The sequence below is a fragment of the Lacerta agilis genome, chromosome 5 (assembly GCF_009819535.1).
Source record: "Lacerta agilis isolate rLacAgi1 chromosome 5, rLacAgi1.pri, whole genome shotgun sequence".
Classification (NCBI taxonomy): Eukaryota; Metazoa; Chordata; class Lepidosauria; order Squamata; family Lacertidae; genus Lacerta; species Lacerta agilis.
This window is the reverse complement of record NC_046316.1, coordinates 75,528,982-75,543,236: the sequence shown is the minus strand read 5'-3', so window position 1 is coordinate 75,543,236 and position 14,255 is coordinate 75,528,982.

Genomic DNA, 14,255 nt, shown 5'->3' with positions numbered 1-14,255 from the left:
TTTACCCTGGAAATGCCTCGCCAGGGTGTTTCCTCCCGCAGCTGGGCTTACTTCTGGTTTCGGATTCCTACCTGGGGGGTAGGGGAGAGAAAGCAAAACATGTCGGGAGGTCATTTGCAGGAAGAAATAGCAAGCCGGGAAAGGGTTGAGAATCCCTCTCCTAGTCTCCTATTCCCCTCTATAAATGCTCCTTCCTACATTTCCCTTGCAGAGGGAAATTGCATCGGGAATAAAACTTTGACCTGGCGGGCATTGAAAAGTAGGAAGAACAGAAAGTTCAGAGGCAGAAAGCACAGATCAGCCCACACAGAAATGGCGCATAATAGGTGGACGGAGGGGGTGGGACTTTACTTGGAGCAATGCCATTATCTAAGAGAGACCGCATTCTTTCGTCTCTCTCTGTGAATATTGAATAAACTACTTGGTAAGAACTCCTTCTTGTTTATCTGCTTCTTGGCTGCTGCCGTGGGAGGGATAGGATACCCTGAAGCCTGACACATAACACATGCTTTTTCTGCAAGCCTGACACATACTTCCACAAGCCTCTGAAGGCACATCGATTGTAAGATGTGCATCATTCCTTTTAATGCCATCCTTGCCTCAGTTGCATATTTCGTCAGTCCAGGCTGCAGGGTGCATGCTCTCCACAAAATCACCGGAAAACATTGCAGATGTTCTTTCCTGGTGTATTTTTCTTTGCATAACTTTCCTTGTGCTCTGTTTCTCATTTCTCCTCGTTGGTTCTTTAAAATGCTATTGCCTAGGTCTGGAGCAGACAACATGCTTCACTCCAGAGTTGGCCACTATTGCCACCATCCCTCGCCTTGGGCTATGCTGGCTATAGCTGATGGGAGTTGGGCTCCAATATCTGGAGGGCACGGAAATGACTATGCCTGCACTAGATGATGGAGTTCATTATGCTTTATCAGTAGGTGGTTAAAAAATATACATGTACAATTATCCAAAGAAGCAGGATTCTTCCTCCCCTCTCTCCTTAAATCTGTAACTCCAAACAGCAGCAATGCTATTAAGCCAAAAAGAACATGAAGATGACACACATTAATTTCCTCTCTTCCAGCATAATTTAGAATTTTTAAGGGTGTTTTTTTTAAAAAATTAAAAAATAAAAATGTCAGTGGTGACCAACTTGGAAACACATGTCTAAGCATCTGTTTTAAATAAACCTAAGGGCTGTGTTTTCCATTGCACTGTACAAGAGTAGGAGGCCACAAATTGAATGGCATGCAGGAGACGGATGACACTATTGTGCCACGGAAACCCAGGGTTCTGTGCTTGGGATCCAAATGAGAAAGGATTTGGGTCTATATAAATTTAATTGTTAGGTTGCCTTGCTGCTGCAAATAGGGTTTGCTGCAAGCTTCCAAGTTGCAGGGGGTGTGCTTGCAAAATTAACGCTAAGTAAGAGTGATTTGGCTCAGGACGAGGGCTGGCATACTATTCAGCAAACAAACAAACAAACAAAACCCAAACGAGATTCTCCTAGATACTGCTGAGGTTCAGACAAATGGTCGGGTTAGGAAATGAAGCCAGGGAAAGCAGCAAAATGGAGGGATGAAACTAGAAGCGTAATCGTCATACAAAAAGTCAAGACCCAGGTGTCAGTCATTGAGGATACTAGGTGTTGGGTTGGAGGCTACAATGGGAACTCAGGAACAGCCATGCCGGATTCTGGTTGTAGATAAGGCACGGAGCAAAGAAATGCTGACTTTGGGTGGGTTAAGCAGAGTATAGACACAACCACAAGGCAGCTCTTGGGTCTAGAGAAGCACCAGCAAGGTAGGAATCAGAAGCAAAGGGAGACAAGGAGGAGAAGAGATCAGGGTTGTTGCATGACGTTTTGTTCCTGCAACCCAAATAGCCATAGAATGATAGATTGCTGCAAATGTAGTGTGTGCCTGGCAGTGCTGTGATCTACAACTGCCTGATCAAATGTGGTCCTCTGGATGTCTCTGCCCACATATTAAACACACGACTCCCCCCCCCCAAGAATCCTGGGGGCTGTAGTTTGCTCTGTGAGGGAGAAACTGCATCTCCCAGGATTCTCTGGGGGATGGGTGGAGTCGTGTGCTTTAAATGTACATTGAGTATGCTCTAAATGTTTAGGGTGGACCTGACCAACGTATCTGTGGGTGTGTACACACCATACAGGACATTTAAAACACATAGCCACCCCAAAGAAACATAGGAACCAGTGCTGGATTTACCTATAAGCTAAACAAACTATAGCTTAGGACCCCACTCTCTCAGGAGGCCCCCCCAAAAAAATTCACTATTAATATACTTCTTCTTAATTGTATATCAGTTCAACAATTACTTTGATAAAATACATATCTTGTTATGTGTAAATGGCTTTAGATACCTTGTTATGTACTGAGTTGAATAGGATCCAAAATGCAGCAGTCTGATTGGTCCTAGAACAATAGGATTCAGAATGCAGCAGTCTGATTGGTCCTAGAACAATAGGATCAGAATGCAGCAGTCTGATTGGTCCACAGGAGCCACCCAATCCAGCTCCAGGTGGAAGTGAATCCGCAACCTGATTGGCATACAGGCGTATCCCGGAATTAGCCAATCACGTGGGGCCCATTGTGTAAATAGTGTATATAAAGCAGACGTTTGGGGGGAACTGCATTCCTCGCTACTATGAGCTGAATAAAGAGCATGAAATCCACACTTGACTCCGAGTATATTTCATACCTATTAGGTCCATAAATTACCATATAGCATATATTCAACACAAAAAACACCGACAATTTGTTGTTGACAAAGGACAGCTGGACATATAAAGGGCCCCATTACCTTCAGTATCTTAGGGCCTTATCAAACCTAAATCCAGCCCTGATAGGAACTGTAGTTTAAGAGTGCTGGGAGATCTTGAGGGATAAACTGCAGTTCCCAGAATTCTTTGGAGGAAGCCATATGCTTTAACTGAATGCATGGCGCTTACACAACCTCTGGCTGCCCTGCAGATATGCAGCCTCGGTTCCCTTTGCCTTCCCCCTTTCCTCCCCTGATGCCTCCTCCGCTGTTGAAATGTATATTGTAAACTCCTCAGGGTAGGCTTATGATCCTCTGCAAAGTGCCAAGTACACTGCATAAACATATAGCATAACTGGAATCAGTTTATTTGCTTAGTGGGCAAAATAAATACGTAACGTATACCCAGTGGTCTTATTTGCGGCCGCTGCCACTAAACAGAAATATGTGTGGATTCTGAACTAGTGGGTTGCCATGAAGCTGTCAATACGTATAGCTAGGGAGAAGGGTCAGCTCCACAGTTGAGAGGACAACCTTGACAAAGTGGTGGCCCCCTCGTACGTTGGTGGGGTGCCCCAATTGTGGGCTTACCTGACTACAGCAACATGTGACTGTAAATCTGCCGTTTACATTTCCCACGGTGCCCTGGGGAAGCACTGGGGCATTGTGGGGAATTTAGCAGGGCACGCTACACTACCAGTGGGCTCTGCTAGGGAGCTAAGACCCCAGCAGCTTCCAAGGCTTCCACATTATGCCCTCAAGCCTGCTAGGAAGACTTGTTGATCGGAAAACACAAATGGGGCACTGCATCAAAATTGTTGCAGTGTGCAGTGCTTCTCATCAGGGTTCCTGTCACTCCATTCTGTCTTCCCTGCCCCCCCAAGTCAATATTCTGTGCCCAGTAGTTCTGTCCTCATTGGGGTGTTATTGTGTTGGAGGTCCCCTCCATTTTTGTTTCATTTGGATGGACACACTGATGCTCAATCCCGTGTGGCTGGGCTGCACACTCTTGCTCTGAATCTCAGCAACTTCGATTATTTGCTTCCTCTCTTGATGTTTATGGGCAGATCTGCCCCTGTGGACATCTCAGTTCTCCTTATGAACCAGGACATGATCCCTCCAGACAGTGAGATGGTTCTTCCTACTCTTTATGAGTACGTTCAACGCACAATCTCTCCATGAAGCGGGAATTGTGCACATTCCCCAGTCAATCTGCATATTGGCCCAGTCAATGTGTATTATTTCAAAACAATCTCTGTTGGAGATTATATATAATGCCTGGAGAATGTACACACAATGTCCATGCATTATGCACATCCCCAAGACCTATTGGGGAGTATTCTAGTGACTGAATAATGTGCGCAATCTGATCTTCATGGACACCTTATGTGCAGCTAACACCACCCAATTGTCAGAGTCCCCCCCACCCCCACCACATCAGTTTCTTAACATTCCATGCCAACAAGTTGTTATGAGGCTGTTTTGGGGTCTTGCCTACCCCCTTAAATGTAAAGGTAAAGGTAAAGGGACCCCTGACCATTAGGTTCAGTCGTGTCTGACTCTGGAGTTGCGGTGCTCATCTCGCGTTACTGGCCGAGGAAGCCGGCGTACAGCTTCAGGGTCATGTGGCCAGCATGACTAAGCCGCTTCTGGTGAACCAGAGCAGTGCATGGAAACGCTGTTTACCTTCCCGCCGGAGAAGTACCTATTTATCTACTTGCACTTTGACGTGCTTTTGAACTGCTAGGTGGGCAGGAGCTGGGACTGAGCAACGGGAGCTCACCCCATCACGGGGATTCGAACCGCTGACCTTCTGATCAGCAAGCCCTAGGTTCTGTGGTTTAACCCACAGCACCACCCACGTCCTGCCTACCCCCTTAGTCCCCCCCCCCAAAAAAAATATTTTCAATGTTTTTGAATATGTGTGTATGTTGGGGTCTGCCAGTACATCTCCCTTCTCTTTTGGTGGTGTGGTTTTGGCTACATAAACACGATCCCAGTGTATTGGTATATAGAATTGCAAGCGAGTAGCTTTTGTTGTTTTACTGTGCTAAATGTGCTCCGCCAAAGCCTTTTAAGTTTTGAAAGCAAAGTAATGTTTAAGTGAACTGGCAACAATGGTGAAGCCTAGGCAAACACAGTCTACTGCTTTCTGGACATCAATAACAGCCCGTCGTCATAGGTTGCCAACAACAAGCTAGTTTCATGGGATTCCTGATGTGAGATGACTTGAGGGAGAGGAATCATACTGAGTTCATGTGAGTCCACCCACCCCTCTCTGTCCATAGTTCTCTTCTGGAAAATGGATTTAGGCAAAGCCTTGCTGGAGCCCATGTGGCTAGATATGCGGAGCCTCTCATGTGGATGTTGTAAATCATCAAAGGATGCTAAATTGTCGATCCGCAGAAAACCTGACCATGCACACGAGGCAACGAAACGCCTAATACTGGGGGAGACAAACAAACATTCTGGAGACATAGGGATTCTTGCTGGTTTAGAGCATGCATAGCATGCATAGCTGCAGGAAGGAAACTCTCCCAGTTCACATGACATGAACCCAATCCTCCAGCCCCAGCCTCGCTCCCTCACGTTCCCTGGCCTGTAAGTCAGTGGATCAGTCCCCTGCATCTCCGAGATAACATTCCCTGCCAGAAACCCTGGAGAGCTGCTGCCGGTCAATGTAGACAACACTGAGATAGATAAACGGTTGGTCTGACAGTTTCCTATGTTCCTCCTCTTTGGTCACTTGGCATGATCTAATCGTAGTTTGCCAGAATGCCCAAATTGCCAAACTATGTTTAGCACTGCCTCTAGATCACGTCTTGCAAACCTACATTGAACCATGGTTCCAAACCATGGTTTTGAGCCTGGTTGGTGTTGAATTCAGAGGCCCTAGACTCTTGGAAATAAGAAGCTGGCCTGAGGCTATGGTTATTAAATGAAGACGTTTATTTCGGGGTGCTTTCCAACCCTTGCACTCACCTTCTACACTATATACTGAAATTTAGGAAGGCAGCAGAAAGGGACCTTAGGAAGCATAGCAGGGCTCAGGGCCCCTGCATCTGCCTTGGCCTGATGGATTGCACCAAACATGTCATGGACTGGTCCCTTCAGCAAAAGCAATGAGTTTATCGGTGAGCCCTCACCGCTCCAAGTTCAGCTAAAATGCCAAATGGGAAACTATAAATCAAACAGTGCTGCAGCTAAAATAAGTGTCTGACCACATTATCGTCTTATAAAAGAATGCCAGTTCAACATACTGCCCTGGTTCAGATGTCTTAAGAGCTACAGTCAGAGGTTCTGGAAGACACTAAAGGCTCTTGAGCTCTATTTACACACACTCCTTGCTTCATATCTCTCAACATAGTTGGCCATGATGCCCAAATTCAGGGCTGTCTTAAGCCTATCTGGCGCCGTGGTGCAAGGATCCCTCCGGCGGCCCCCCACGCCCACCTTTCCCTCCGGGTGGGCAGCAGCTGCAGGGCGACTCCTCCAACAAGGAGGTCTCCACCACCCTCTCTCCACACAGGATCCCGTTCCAGGTGTAAGGCTGGGCGCGTGCCGGGCATGGAGAATAGGTGCCGGGATTGATCTCGGCTCGTGTTCCGCGTGGATCCCTTCCACGGGGACCCCTTGGGCTCCTTCCCGGCCGTCCCACGCCCTTCTGCGCAGTGGCAGGCTGGAGAAGCGCTCCAGCGACCAATTGTGGCACCGAGAGGAGGGGTGGCTGCCAGGGATTGCGCCCGCCTCCTGGGCAGGGCGCGCACACCATCCAGAGAGGGACAGACGGAGGGAGGGAGGGATGGAGGGCTGATTGCTGCGCGCCCGGCTCACCGCTGCCGATCGCCTCCTCCTGCCTTCCCCCTGGCGGCGGGGAGGCTGCGGCCCCTACCAAGCCGCCAACGTGGCCCCCAGACCTCTTCCCTGGCACCCTCCAGAACATGGCACCATGATTCCCCGCGCCACTAGCCTCTATGGCTAAAACGCCCCTGCCCAAATTGGCAAAGGATAGTTAGCGCTTTTGCCCCTAAAGCAGGGGTTGTGAACCTGGGGGCTGGCTCTGACCTGCTAAGCCACTGTAGGGAGCTTCTCAGGGCCTTGCAAAACCCAGGCAATCCATCCATCACAGACTTGGTAACTTAAATCCATTGGCTTTGATCAGTCTACTCTGAGTATGACATGTTTGGGTATTACTGCAATTATTAAAAACACAAGCACACAAAGACGCTGAAAAGTCTAAACAGAGGAGAATGCTAAAGCCAGTGCTATTTTTCTAGAAAAAGAGGTGCCGGAACTCACCATGATGAATGCCTCCCTTGTTCCCTTATAATGGCAATGGTGCCTACCTGAGAGGTGCCGGAACTGAGCTCCGGCGAGTTCCGGCTGGAAAAAACAAGCCCTGGTTAAAATACTAGTTCCACATTATTATTATTTTATTTTTTAAAAAAAAACCTAGAAAGACTGAAGTCACTTCCAGGCTGCAAGACTATCAAAGAGAAGGTTTGACAACCCTCACAGCTAGCTAATTTTAGATAATTACTGTTAATTTCCACCCACCGCCTTTACCGAATGAACCAACTACAATGAAGGCACACTAGATCTTATCCGTTTAAGTGCTCTTGTCCTGACTGGCTTTGTTGAGATTCATTTGGCCCAGTGAATGGTAACTATGTTATGCAACCAAAACAAGAGCCCACGACGCCCATTCCGAACAATATTCTTTCTGTTCGGAGAGCAAAGTGTTGGGCAAGACAAGCGAAGTTTCCACAGGTCACCAATAAATTCTCTTGTAACGCAGTCTGTTATGTTTGTCTGTTCGGAGCTGGAAATAGCTGGAGAGTCTTTCAGGTTGCACTGGGGCAAGTCTCATAATTCTCGTTGCAGTGTTTTCATGTCCTGTCACTTGTGGCATAGTAATGGGCTGAGATAATGTTTAGATTGCCATGCTAACATGTTCAGATGGCTCCCTACTGAGCAGTTTTAGAGGGAGTGCTCTACATACAACTCCACAAACACACACACATACACCCCTTTTTTAGGGATGAAGGAGCTGCAATATTTGCAGAATCAAATGTTTAAAACAAGGTAAGGTGTACCAACTATTTACCACAGGGTGCTTCCTTTTATTTACATTATCATTGCTTATCGTTGATGGTTATACATCTAATTTCTCCACATTTTGAGGCGCAGTTCTTCAGCCCAATAACATGGACCAAATGTGTATCTTAAAGTAATCACAAGGTGCATATGCAAGTGAAAATAATGTACAAAAGGCATTCTATTAGGGGAAAATACTTGCAAAAATGTGCATTTTAGGCAAAATGGCACACGGAAATTGAGAGAAATGCATTCTTTTATCAAACACTTTCTTTTTTTAAGGAAAAAAAAAGTTTGGAAACTGTTGTGGAAATGTAGCACATTGAACCCAAGACTGAAAAAAAAATAAGAATCAGAGAGAAACCAAAATTGAAGGATTCACTCATCCCTTATTTTATCTACACTGTCATGACGGTGCAAAGAGATTAGTCGTCAGTGGATGTGATCCCGAACACATCAAATGTTGTAGCAGTTTGCTACCAAGCACCTACTTTCCTAGAGTTGTCCCTGGCAGCAGGGAAGAGGGCCAAATCAAGAGGGCTGCATTCAGCCCTCTGGCCGGAAGTTCCCAACTTCTGCCTTATGAGGTCTGTGCCCTCATACATTCTTTTAAATGCCTGAATGGCTTGTTACATTGACATTAAATGGACTCACACACTTGTTCCTGTGCTATGCATTCATTCCATGTTCACCCTAATTCAGTTGCATATACACTATGCAGCCTGCAGAATAAATGTTTGGCCGTGGTGAGGCATGTACTGAAAACTCCCACCTGGTACCTTGTTCCCGTGCATCTGAGCCAGGATGTCTGCTTTCTGTTAAGACTAAAGCTGTGTGCTAACCTCCCTCTCCCGTTGCTCCAGTGAGAAGCAAAGGGAGAGTTCGTAAAGTACTTTGCTAACCTTAAATCACAGCCATCATAGCATGGAGTGATCTGGCACCAGCCCCTCACACTGAGCCCTAAGAGCAAACCCTGACAAAGTGAGCACACCAGCGTGCTCTGCAATCTGCTGACTGGATTCTACATCTCAGTGGGGTATGAATCTTGAAACAACTGACAACCAGCCCGCTCCGTGCATTGGATCTCACACATTAGCTGGCTGTGCACTGGGACAGGAATTGCGTGCTGCTGATCTCTGCTCTAAATATTCACGTCACAGAAAAGAGCAATTAACACCAACGCCAAACCATCCTTCAGATTCAACTGTTGCTTGTGTCGAAACACCATCCACCAGAGATGGCCAACTCCCTCAGAAATGAATCAATTTGATTCGAGAAGAAGGTATTTCTTCTTGAAAATTTCTTGAGCCAACTCGAGGGGTTAAGGCAAGGAGGGGGAGCCTCATGTCTGGGGGCCAAATGTGGCCCTCTGAGTCTCTCTATGTGGCCCTCAGGACTCATAATAATAATAATAATTTATTATTTATACCCCACCCATCTGCCTGGGTTTCCCCAGCCACTCTGGGTGGATCCCAACAGAATAATAATAATAATAAAGCAATAAAACATCAAACATTCAAAAACTTCCCTAAACAGGGCTGCCTCCAGATGTCTTCTAAAAGAAAGGTGGTTGCTTATTTCCTTGACATCTGATGGGAGGGCATTCCACAGGGTGGGAGCCACTACCAAGAAGGCCCTCTGCCTGGTTCCATGTAACCTCACTCCTCGCAGTGAGGGAACCTCCAGAAGGCCCTTAGAGGTGGACCTCAGTGTCTAGGCTGAATGACAGTAGAGATGCTCCTTCAGGTATACTGGGTCAAGGCCATTTAGGACTTTGAAGGTCAGCACCAACACTTTGAACTATGCTCGGAAACGTACTGGGAGTCAACGTAGGTCTTTCAGGACCGGTGTTTAGTGGTCTCGGCGGCCACTCCCAGTCATCAGTCTAGCTGCCGCATTCTGGATTAGTTGTGGTTTCCGGGTCACCTTCAAAGGAAGCCCCATGTAGAGCGCACTGCCGTAGTCCAAGCAGGAGATAACTAGTTCATGCACCACTCACTTCAAGACACATACCCTCCCCAGACCTGCTCTGCCCCCTCAAGTTTCTTTGCCTGTGTGAAAGGCCCCCTTGCACTCTTCTAATGCTTCTTGCTGGCCTAGATGGAGAGGGGTGTGTGAATATGAGCAAACTGGCTTACTGTACGAAGTTGAAATGAACTTTTTACTTCTGGCGCTGCCCTCTGCTATTATGCATACCACCACAACCCTGAGATGGCTGCCCAGAAAAGGATGTGGCCCTCGAGTTGAACACCAAAAATCTTTCAATATAGAACATGTAGGCAACCTAAGGCCTGGGGGCCAGATGCGACCCAATCGCCTCCTCAATCCGGCCCGCGGATGGTCTGGAAATCAACGTGTTTTTACATGAGTAGAATGTGTCCTTTTATTTAAAATGCATCTCTGGGTTATTTGTGGGGCATAGGAATTCGTTTATCCCCCCCCCCCAATATAGTCCAGCCCACGACCATGGTCTGAGGGATGGTGGACACGGCCCATGGCTTAAAAGTTCTGACCCCGATATAGAACCATTAAAAAACATACTTTTAGAAAAACATTATCCCTATTGCATCTCCAACAGTTAATACCTTAGATAAAACCCTTTTTAAACCAAACTAATGGGGTCCAGTATTATTCTAAATATTATTTTGTATGTAGCCCGGCCGCATTTAGATCCATAGACACCCTTCTTATACCTTTGAAACAGTTTCCCACTGTGTGGTCGAAATTGAGATCTCTAATTCTTTATTCCATCCTCCCTCAGTAACTGTATATCAAATTGGGTTTGCTAATAAACAAAAGATTTTATATATGATGTCTGGGTTTTTTTTTTTTGCGTAAGAATTAATCAGCTGCTTCAATCTGCCCTGTCAATTGTCAGGGGGGGCTTTCCGAGAGGGGTGCACTTCCTTCAGGACAGATTCCTTCCGATTCAGGATGGATAAAAGAAAGTTCTTCTTTAAATAGAGTAAGCCCACATACGTCTACACATTTAACTTGTGCACGTTCAGCTTTAAGCGCTTGACAAAAAAAAAAAAATTAAAAGGGGCAGAAAGCGGGCAGGCATCGGGGGGGGGGGAGGCTTTGGCAGTCCCACCTGCAATTGAACCCAGTATGGTTTTCTTTTAAAGTCCCCACACGCTGCACATTAATGTGCTTGTAGGGCCAGGTGGTTCAATTGCTATGTGAACAGCTGAACTATAAATTGTGGCGTACCATTATCCAGAAGTGTTCTAAATGAGTGAGTTTTTAGTTCATCTTTCTTGTTACCTGTTCAGCACTTTTTGGATCATTCTTATAGTGGAATGCTGCCTCCTGCTGGATCGAACGGAACATGGCAAAGGGAATGTGCTTCATTTTAGAGATGTGCTTAATTTTCACCAGCATGATGGCTGTATTTAACCATTAGCAACTAAAGGGTAGATTTTCTGAAGACATCAGAAGTGACTCACTTATATTGATGCTTTCTATTTATGTATCCAGATATACACACACACTACTTAACAAAAACCTCTAAGGAGTTCATACATACATAAAGGCAAAGGTAAAGGGACCCCTGACCAGTCACGGATGACTGTGGGGTTGTGGCGCTCATCTCGCTTTATTGGCCGAAGGAGCTGGTGTACAGCTTCTGGGTCACATACATACATGGATAAAACCCAACTTTTTAAAAGCAAGTACACATAAAATTTATTAAAATTTAGATAAAGCCATCAGTTCGAAAACAAATCTACATAATAAAATTATATATCTGGATCAATTTGTCTAATTAAAAAAGTTTTCGGGAGGTGTTGAAAACTTTACAGCAAAGGTTCCTGTGGGAAATTCAGGGAAATAGGAGCTGCCACACTGAAGGGTCAATTTCTGGCAATTGCAGAACAAACATTATGTAGCACTTGAATAAATTCCACAGATTGAAGCAGTCAAGTGGGCACATATGAGTTAAGACAATCTGGTCCCAAGTTGTTGAAGGTTTTATTTGTTGATTGTTGGCACCCACCTGGCATCTGGCGAGACAATGGAGGAGGGTGCCTTTGGGGGTGAAGTCAAACAGTTGGAAGGTTGCAGCATCTGTTGAGGCTGTAGAGACCGATATGGAAGAGAAAAATGTCTTGTTGTATCTGAGGTAGATGAAGGTGTCCGCCTGCTATCAAACTGGCAGTATTACCAGAGGAAAAACTAGAACAGGGAATATATGAAGAATTTCTTAACTGTGTCTAAAAACTGTTTTGGTGAAATGCTGGAAGGCAGGCACAATGCAAGATGAGAAAGGTTGGGGAAACTGGGCAATCTGCCATCACACATTTCCTGTTCGACAAGATACAAAGCATCTCACACAGCCCAATCCTGTGTGTGCTTGACTTTAAGTCCCACAAAGTGTACCTAGGACTCAGCTGTTGTTGTTGTTGTTGTTCAGTCGTTCAGTCGTGTCCGACTCTTCGTGACCCCATGGACCAGAGCACGCCAGGCACGCCTATCCTTCACTGCCTCTCGCAGTTTGGCCAAACTCATGTTAGTAGCTTCGAGAACACTGTCCAACCATCTCATCCTCTGTCGTCCCCTTCTCCTTGTGCTCTCAATCTTTCCCAACATCAGGGTCTTTTCCAGGGAGTCTTCTCTTCTCAGCTATACAGTTGCAAATAAAACATTTTAAGGGTGTTTTAAGTGCAATATACAATGTGACACTAGATGGCGATGGTGAGCATTTTCAGAATGTTTTTTATATGTGCGTAGATTCCATCTTAGTGTGGGAGAAAGAAACAGTCATCAAAAGAACTGACTCAAAGCATGTGTGTGTTGCTTTTAAATCAAAGCGAAGATGCTCTGATTCTCAGCACATCCTGAATTTACCAAACTGCACTGCACAATCAGACTGAGTCCCACTACTCCACAAAGCAGATAGGAAAATTCCAGGGTCATCAAGAGTGGAAAAGTCCACACAGAGGAATGTTGCACTTACGTCTGATCACTATTGTTTGCCAGCCCAGGTGGAGACCCCCTCCCCTCTAGGTGACTGAACAAGACCGATGACTCACACATGACAACGTGTACTGGGATTTAAAATGGCCACAACTTTTATTATCAATTTCAAATGTAGGAAACCTTGGCTTAGGCATTGGGTGTGTATCCCTCTCAGACCCCCAGCCGGGGGAGCTGAAACACAGCAGGGTTAATAAGCCTGATCACTATTGTTTCTCAGCTACCGTTTCCTAAACTTTTAGTTTACCACTGAACCAAGAGAGTTTAAAAATCTCATACATAACTGCTGTGCTCACTTCAATTCTCCAAACAGTGAGAGGTTTGGGGCATGCAGGACCGACCTGACCTCCTTTGGAATGAGGTCACCAGAAGACTTTAAACATACAGTATTTGTGTTTATTTACATATATACAGGTTGAACATAGATGGAGGGGCATCATTAAACAAGTAGGCACGCCAAGTTCGCAGCATTAACATCCGGTCTTTAAGGGAGGCAACTGGCAGCCCTAGATACTGTTAGCCTTTTCAGAGTCTAAACTCAGCCCTCTAACTCTCTCCTGTGTCTGTCTCAAAGAAACAGAGTCTGTCCTTTCCTTTCTAACACTTATTAGCCAGCTGAGAGGCATCCCCCTTTCCATAAGCTGTTGTTAAAACCAGCTATTGAGAACCATCAATAAAGCCCAACTACCTAAGAAAAAGGGATCAATAATTTTGACCCATATGAGCAGCTGCCTTCTCACAAACGCAGAATCACAGGGTAGAAAGGGACCCCAGGGGTTCATTTAGCCCAGCCCTTAACAATAGCATTCCTAAGTGCAAATTCCAAGTGTGAATGGCAAAAGGCAGCCATTGCACTAAAAGAATCTCGCTTAAAATGAATTTTCGGACTTGTCAGATGGAGCGACATTGCCCTGTGCTATGCCTGGAATGAAGGCCAATCCGTCTGACTGAGCGATACACACAGCACTTTACATCACCACGCACACATTACAAAATAGTTGCTTTTTCAGACACTCTTCATCTCCGCAAGAAATTGCCCCTGCAAACTGAATACCTCTGCGTAGGATTCATTTGTCAACTGCATTGGTAAGGACGGTTATGTGAAACCAAATAATTCCACCAGATGGCACAAGATTATTGGCGTTGGAAAGGGAGCACAACTAAAACGAAATTCTACTGACACGGCAGACTCTACCTAAAAGCAAAATGCAAGCTTAGTTTTCTATTCAAGCTCTGTTTAGGCCCCAAGTACAGCTTGTAGGCCCCAAGCTCAGATTGTAGCCCAGCTTTAAAACTTGACTGTGTAAGTTTGGAAAAGTGCACACCGAGGCAGGGAGTATAATGAGCTGAACATTTGAATTCCCAGAGGAACGCTCACACCCTCTCCTTAATCCTCACTCGGT